The sequence below is a fragment of the Formica exsecta genome, unplaced genomic scaffold (genome assembly GCF_003651465.1).
Source record: "Formica exsecta isolate Colony F162 unplaced genomic scaffold, ASM365146v1 scaffold550, whole genome shotgun sequence".
NCBI lineage: Eukaryota > Metazoa > Arthropoda > Insecta > Hymenoptera > Formicidae > Formica > Formica exsecta.
Genome location: NW_021852745.1, coordinates 146404 through 155655, shown reverse-complemented (window position 1 = coordinate 155655; position 9252 = coordinate 146404).

Here is a 9252-nt window from a genome sequence, read left to right as displayed (position 1 = left end):
AGTCCCGCGCCGAGGGATGATCCACATCCCTGCCGCGACACCGATCGACGTGCGACATCGATACATACGCGTCGAAGGTCCGCCCACCGGCCCGACCGAAATTACCGCCCGGTAGCTAACGGCATCTACCGAAATCAAGGCCCGCAATCCATAATCGATATTCGATCGAACCGACGAAATATCGAACCGCGCCGCGCATACGTGCGTTGCATTAGATGCACCGCATCCGACACGACCTTACCGCTATACATCCTGCATTTTACACATATACGATTATATTATAGTTTCACGCATACAGCCGCTTACCTTATATATATTCACACATACTCACTCGCTTATCTTAACTTATACTCCGCACACCGCCACACCGCCGTACAGGCGACCGCCTCACGCACACCGCTGTACACGGACACGCACTTACGCGCTTGTATCATTCGCTCGTGCATACATAACTCTATTACCTTCGATACTCTTGCGCACGGCTAATTATTATTATACATTTGCGAGCTCACTCACTCACTCGTCTCGCACGCACACCTATACACATGCACACCTATACACGCTCATATACACAAACACTCATGCTGTACAAATACACCACAACAAGCAATAAATTATATTCTACCTAACATCACTTTCGTTCGTCTCTCGATACCCTTTTACGAGCCCCGGATCCCGACCGAGTTGTCCGTCTCCGCCTCGCGAAAACGGATTATTACAATCTCTTTTATAACACATTTTTCCCGCTCGCTTCTAAAGTATGTTGAAAAGTATGTCTTTTTGGTTACATTATTCTCTGTCTTTTTATGCAGTCAGAGATATAAATATATGTATATAATTGAATGTACGGCTCGTATGACTAAAATCAAATGTCATGGTGTAAACTGGCAGTATCGAGCCAAGCGCGGTATAAAGAGCGCAAACATTGTTTATTAATTAATATAAATAGAATACACTAATCGCGGACGTTTCGGCCCTTTATGTATGTATATAAATATACATATGATAAATATATGTATTTTTATACTTACAAATAATGAAAAGTATTCCCGCTTTGCTTTATCGTTTGATACACAAAATATATACATTTATAAATTTTATTACATCAAATTTATAGTTTTCTCTCTCTCTCTCTCTCTCTTTCTTTTCAATCCAATACCAGACATATATCAAACTCTGTTTTATATTGAATAAAGTAATTTTTACATTCTTTTTAACATCGAATCTATATATACTTTTTCTTTTACGAATGTCGAATAAAGTAACTAATGTGATTACAATATTATTTTACAACGTATCTGCAACTCTTGCAGATAATTTGACATAACGATGATATTATAATTACCTAAATATTTATATAACAAAAATTCCCAGGATTTCTGTTTTAAGCAGTTATGTATACATGTATATGTGTAGTTTGTTCAAACTAATAGTGTATATGAAATAATCGATATAATACTTTTAAAGATATTGATTTTGCACTAAACGTTTATACAAAAACGTAAATAATTACAAATACATATCAAATTTTAACTTTAAACAGATTAAAGACGCAAAAATTAATGTCATTGTAATCATATTAATTATTTTATTCAATGTAATAAAAATGTATGTAGATTTTATGCGCAAAAATGAATGTATAAATTATTTTATTTGAATCTAATATTTTATATAAAAAAAGAGACTCAAAAATTAATGTAAAAGAAAGAATGCACGAGTAGATACTTTTTATACAATATATCAAACAAGAAAACAAAATTGTTGTTTTTCATTATTTGTAACTATAATAGATGCATTTTATCGGACTACATAAACAGAAATAATATAAAATTATAAAAAAAAACGTATTATTTAAGAACAATTTGAACATACTATTAAAAAGAGAGATTAAAGAATGTATACATATAATATAATATTACGTTAAGTTAATAAATTTATATTGTTTATAGAACATGTAGAGTCGAAATAAAAATCCTTTTTTTTTGTTAAAATACTTTTTATAATACAAACTCAAGCTGTTGAATAAACCTATCAAAAACTCGATTGTTTTACATGTTATTAAAATAATATATAGTAAAAAAATGATATAACTATTAAAAACTTACCATTTAAAAAAAAAAGATAAAAAAAGGCGCCAAGTACACGCGCCAGGTGTGAAATCGGTATAGAAAGCGCACGAGAAATTTTTAATGCAAATTTCTCGCGAATGCTTGAGTATTGTGTCGTGCCACTTGTCCATGAATTAGTGGGGGGTTAGTACTAAAACATATTTAAAGTTGAGCGAAATCCGTGAGTGCACGACTTGGCCCTCCCCTTGTAAGTATAAAAAAATTTTTAATTAAAAAGACTTGGCGCTGCTAAACATATGCTAATTAATGTACTAGTTACATTTTGCTAACTTTCAAAATATACTATATTAAAACCAACAAATAATTAATTTAATTTAGATCTAAATTTAATTTAGAATTATATTGAATTTATCAAAATAATTGCAATGTATCAAAGAATACATTAATTTTAGCATATTGTTTAGTTTAGCAACGCCAAGTTTTTTTAATTAAAAATTTTTTTATGCTCAAACATGTTTCACTATTTTAAAAGACATTACAATTTAGATATAGCATCTTTTAGAAGTAATAATAAATAAATTTTGTAGCATAAATTTTTAGTAATTGGCGCGCAATTTTTCAATATCATTATTTTTGATAGAAAATTGAAGCAACTATTTTGTACAACAGTTTTTTGTTTTGGATAAAATATAGGTGATTTACCCGGTTTGTTAATGTTTGCGGATACTCGACTCGCCAATTGTTTCCCGCGTAAATGAGAATTAATTGCCGATGCAATGGGGAGATTGTCGCTCGGCGCTTTCTGAGAGCGCTCGGGTGGCTTCGAGACCTACGCGATAATTCACGGCATGAGCGAATATTGACGGCTGTTTAACGGTTGGCGGCCCGTCTGTAATGATTAACGTTCAAAATGGGCGCAAAACGCCGCTGCCTTTATGCCCAGCTGGTGGAAGCTGGATGGCAGCCTTCCGGCGGACGACAGCTGGGTAATGATAGGGTGGATTCTTACAGATTCGGTATGAAGAAGAATGTATAAATTACTTTATTCAATGTAAAACAAAGATTTTGATATATGTCTGATATTGAATGTAAAAAGAAAGAAAGCTATAAATTTAATGTAGAAAAATGTATAAATACATATATTTTGTGTATTAAACAAAGAAGCAAAGCGGAGCCGCTTTTCATTATTTGTAAATATAAAAGGGTAATTATTTAGTATAGGGAAGCCAGCTCCAATAATCTTGATCTTGACATATATTGTCAAGAACATGACCCTGAGTAACTTTTTTTATAACTTAATCGGCGGTCTCTTATAATTTTTGAGATATTTAAAGTTAAAGTTTGATTCAAAACAAAAATTTGGTTTGGGTTATACAACGTAACTCACCAAATTTGGTAATTATTTACATTAAAAATTTGGTTTGGATTAGGTTATATTTTCGGGAAGTGGAGCCCCCCCGTAGGGGGGGGGCGGAACCCACTGTGTCCACGCATATACTTTACAACGCGAAGTGAGGTCCACCCCATAATTGTTGTGTGGATGAGAAAGTGTATATGTGGACGCAGTGGGTTCCGCCCCCCCTACGGGGGGGGCTCCACTTCCGGAAGATATAACCTAACCCAAACCAAATTTTAGTTTTAAATCAGAAATAGGTTTGAGTTAGGTTATATTGTAACGGCAGATCCGTTACTAAGGCCTCGCGAACATGCACCACCATCCGCAACAAAGCTGGCGCTTAGTGGCTCCTTTATTCACCTATGAATCGCGATTTCCGCCGCGTCGCCGTTGCGTAGCGACATCCCCGCTACGCGTCCCCACTACGCGCCGCGAGAGAGCGTGGGGAAACCGCCGGCCGGGTATATAAGCCGGCTCGGCACAACACACGATACCAGTCCCGGTCCCGATTCTCGGGACGCTCGAAATCACAGAGTGCTCTCTGGGTCTCCAGCAAACCGAATCCTGATACCGTTCCTCTCCTGACTACCTGGTCTAGGCGAGTGCTCTCGCTCTCGGCCGAGTGCTCTCGGCGTCCAGTCCTGTCGGTGCAAGGGAGCGCTCTCCCTTGCATCATCCACCTCCGGTCCGGGGTGCAAGTGCTTTCGCACTCTGCCGAGTTGTGTCGGCGGCCGGTCCTGCCTGCGACGAAGAGTGCTCTTCTCGCCGCCCCCGCTTCCAGACCAGCGTACCAGACCGCGACCGCAAGTCACCAGCTTGCGCTATCGACCGACCGTTAATCCGCCTAGCATAGAGTCCCGTGTCTGGATCCCGGGTGACCACCAGTCCGCCTAGTATATTATATCGAGTCTTGTCCGTACAGTATATAAAACCGCGCCTCGTTCACGGCTAAGAGCCAGTCGAATCTTGTCCGTCTAGCATCTAAGATCGAGTCTTGTCCGCCTAGTACATTATACCGAGTCTCGTCCGCCTAATCTTTAAGAAGGCGTACCGCTACGGCCGCACATCATCACCACAAGCTAGTCCTTCTAAGGATAAGCCACAGAGAGCACTGCCGCCCCGTCCTTCTAAGGATAGGACGTGCAGGAGCTTGAATACTTGAAACCACCGAGCGGCGACGCGACACCTCGTAGTCCATAAGTGATTGTACTCATATATGTATCCATAGAATAAACGTTGTTTTGTTAACAACCCGACTAGTGATTTGCGAGCCTGAGTCTCCCCTTCTCCCGAACCTTGACACCGACAAGCTGATCCATGGCGTCGGGAAAGGCGTACCGTTACAATATCTTCCGGAAGTGGTGCCCCCCGTAGGGGGGGGGGGCTTCCACGTATACACTTTCCCATTCACAAAACAATTGTGGGGTAGACCTCACTTCGCGTTGTAAAGTATATGCGTGGACACAGTAGGTTCCGCCCCCTCCCTAGGGAGTGGAGCTCTTCCCGCCCTCCCGGGGGACTTCGACGTGAAAATCACTGTTCTTGAAGCGTTGAAACCACTCACGACACGTTCTTTCACTAATAGCGGCCTCACCATAAGTATTCGAGAGCATTCGATGAGCCTCAGCCTCAGATTTCTTTATATTGAAGCAGAAAATTAAAACCTCCCGCAAATGACGAGAATTTGGACTAAAATTCAGGTCCGTGGTTGAATTGAAATAAAAGCAGTCAGCCAGTTTGTAGAACTGTAAAACTTCATGTTGATTTTTCATTGCTTTTATATTTAGTTGATGATTGTTCTTTAATTTTATTTTAAGAATTTTATCAGTTTAGTTTTAAATTACTCACCATAAGTATTTGAGAGCATTCGATGAGCCTCAGCCGCAGGTTTCTTCATATTGAAGCAGAAAATTAAAACCTCCCGCAAATGACGAGAATTTGGCTCGTAAACTGACATTTTCAATCGAGAATAGCTTTATGATGCAGACACAAATCGACTAATGTTTCTTTGGGGTTATGTTGACAGATGCCCAAGTTTATTGCATGACGTCTATGATCTATTTATTTCGACCACTACTTACCGCTAAAGCCATCTATAGGAAAACGGCGGAAGCAAAGTTGTACACCTAATATGTCAAGGTTAAGGTCATCGAAGCTGCCTCCCCTATATTGCATATAACCAATATTCATTGCTTTTATATTTAGTTGATGATTGTTCTTTAATTTTATTTTAAGAATTTTATCAGTTTAGTTTTAAATTAATGATTATTTATATTAAAAAATAATAGAAGGCTATGTTCTGTTGATTGTTTGACGTTGAGTGTGAATAGTAAATACAAGCCAAATATAAGAGTCAAGATATGAGTCAACTATCAAATTAATCAATTTAAAATAAACTAAATACGAAACGAATCTCCATAGTCAAAAACTGGTTCTTTCTATAGTATTAGCCGGTATCATAAAAAGAAAATTCAATAAAACTGCTATATTATAACCACGTTATGTTTCGTAATTAAAATTATACGAATAAAAAATCCCGATTTTTAAAAATTTTCGATATCCCGAAATTGGTTGATCAAGAGTTGGTCACCTTACAAGCAGGGGAAAGGGGAGAGAGATAATTATAACAATTCAATGTGTATATATGTATATTAAGGTAAATTCTAATAAAAAATAATACATGGTAACCATTAGGATTGTGTTGAAAGTAAATGGTTATTACTGCGCAACAAGTAAACCGAATAAAATGAATGAAACGCGATTATGTAGAGGAGACTTGTCAAATTTTATTACCATAAGTATAAAACAAATATATAATATTTTAATAATTTAAATACACATTATTAAAAAAGGGGCAAAAATTTGTTTGCGCGCATGAGCTAATGGTGTATGTTTTCAAAATGTTTTCCATTGGAATCGGCATAGAATTGCAATTATTTTCGAAAACTTTCAAATACATTGTCCAACATGGCTGTAGGAATCAATTCATCAATTGTTTCATCTGTTGTAACGTTACGAGATGGGCCGGGTAAATCATGTCTACGATCATTCAAAGTACACAAAGTGTATGAAACACCCTATATAGCAAAATCAAGAAATGCGATAGCGCCTCCCGTTATATATAATAAATATAATATTAAGTATATCTTTCGTTTTTTTCGTTATATATTATACATGATTTGTTGACATATCTTACGTAAAGTCGTGTGGACATCCACAAAATAAACATTACAGATACAAAGGCGCTGGTGAAGAGCAAATGAAGCAAAAACATCGAATATTTAAGAGGATCCGAAATAGTTTTACATACAGTTTTACGCAAATCGTACCACAGCGCAAAGTGATTTGTCTCAACGCGATTCACTATGTTATAGTTCGTGCGATGTAATAATTTTAAATATTGGTGATTGATGTGTAGAGGTTAACCCATTAAGGCCCATGGCTAGCACAGTCGAGACGGCGGAAAACTAATTACTGGATTCATAGCATAAGGTAAACATAAGGTTTATGTATTTTTTTTCTTTTTTTTAAATTTGTTTATAAAAAATTGTTTAAACAATTTTTTTTGTTTATCGTTTTTTGCAAAATCTGACTGCACCATTTGATTATATGGGAAAAATCATGAAGATTTTGTTCTTATCATTTTTTTGCTGCAAGCCTTCCTTGCTTCAGAAAAACGGTTTGAAAATAGGGGTTTTTTAGACTTTTTTTAGACTTTTTCCGCATATTTTCGTAAATGCGCTTTCTGACGCGAATTATGAAAAGTAACGTTCAAACTGAATATCTTATTCATAGCATAACCTAATAGCGGATCATATAAACGAGTTATTTCCGTCTTTTTAAAATTATTTATAACAAATTGTTTAAACAATTTCGTCTTTTTTTAATTATTTATAACAAAACGCTGTGTCTCAGGAGAGTCCCTATATAAAAAATTCTGGGGTCGTGCCTTTTGCCTAATCGCCATTAAAATTTTCCTTGCTAGATAATTTTTATTTTCATAAATGATTAAATATCAAAATTTCTATTATTAATTGTTAGAGCGAGTGGGTCAGGGAGACGAGAAATGAATCAGTTAAGATTATTAGAACTAGATTGACTATATTTCAATATCACGTACACGCGAGACGAAAAAGGAAGAAGAATAACAAGACAAGAGACGATGTAAAAGGGAGCGTCCCGTTTGACTACGTTGATATTGACCACGTTGAGATTGACCACGTTGATATTGACCACGTTAATATTGACCACGGTCTCGATTGACCACGGTCCCGATTAACCACGGATCAATACATGTCGTTACTAGGGCATGTACTTTGCAGGTTGTAAAGCGAGGTCCATTGTGCCTGACTGGCGGAGGGAGTGCGGGAGGGGAGGCCGAAGGCCTCCCTTGCAACCCTCCGCACGTGTGTGTGTGTGTGTTACATGGTTTTTCAATCGGAACCGTGGTAAATATCAACGTGGTCAATCGGGACTGTGGTCAATCGGGACTGTGGTCAATCGGGACCGTGGTCAATATTAACATGGTCAATCGGGATCGTGGTCAATATCAACGTGGTCAGTCTCAACGTGGTCAATCGGGACCGCGGTCAATCTCAACGTGGTCAATCGGGACCGTGGTCAATATCAACGTGGTCAATCGGGATCGTGCTCAATATCAACGTGGTCAATCGGGTCCGTGGTCAATTTGAACCGTGGTCAATCGGGACCGTGGTCAATCGGAACCGTGATAAATATCAACGTGGTCAATCGGGACTGTGGTCAATCAGGACAGTGGTCAAGTCGGTTAATATCAACGTGGTCAATATCAACGTGGTCAATCGCAACGTGGTCAATCTCAACGTGGTCAATTGGGACCGTGGTCAATATTAACGTGGTCAAACGGGTGCCACTCGGTGTAAAAGGACAAAGCGAGAACACCGTCATGTAGGACGGCGGCGTCTTCTATAATCATATTCTAGTAAACAAACGGCTGCATGAGATGACAGCATCGGTTCTCACAAGGCAGTCTAGCGAATAGGGGTGCGAATTGCTCAACCTCTAACATTAATATATTACATATACAGGGTAGGCCATTTTAATGTATCCACTAAAATATTTTAAAATCTATAAGTTTAAGATAAAAATGTTTTAGACAAAAGTTGTATGGTTCGGAGGGGGACACATGGCGAAAATATGGACCTGATCTTGAGTGACCTTTTCAAGGCCAAGTCAATGTGATCGACGTTTTCTTAAATGGAACCCTCTATTTTTTATTGCGTATTCTTGTAGCTTATCTCGAGAGATTTTCAAAACACTATAATAAAGTATTTTTTCATTAAGTACTTTTTGAGTTATTTTATATTTTAATCTGACATATTTTGATATAAAAAATAAAATATCTCGTAAAATATTTAGTTTTCAATAATCTTACCGTAATACTTTTATGTACAGATTAATGGGACAAATCAATAAGTATAAAAAAAATAATTGTTTTAAGAAAAAGTATGTAATTATTTACGTTGTATTTTTTTAAACAATTATTTGTTTTTTTCTTTATACTAATTGATTTGTCTCATTATTCTTTACATAAAAGTATTACGATAAGATTATCGAAAACTAAATATTTTACGAGATATTTTATTTTTTATATCAAAATATGTCAGATTAAAATATAAAATAAATCAAAAAGTACTTAATGAAAAAATACTTTATTATAGTGTTTTGAAAAGCTCTCGAAATAAGTTACAAGAATATGCAATAAAAATGGGGGTTTCCATTTAAAAACGGAAGTTGTCCTTCAAATGA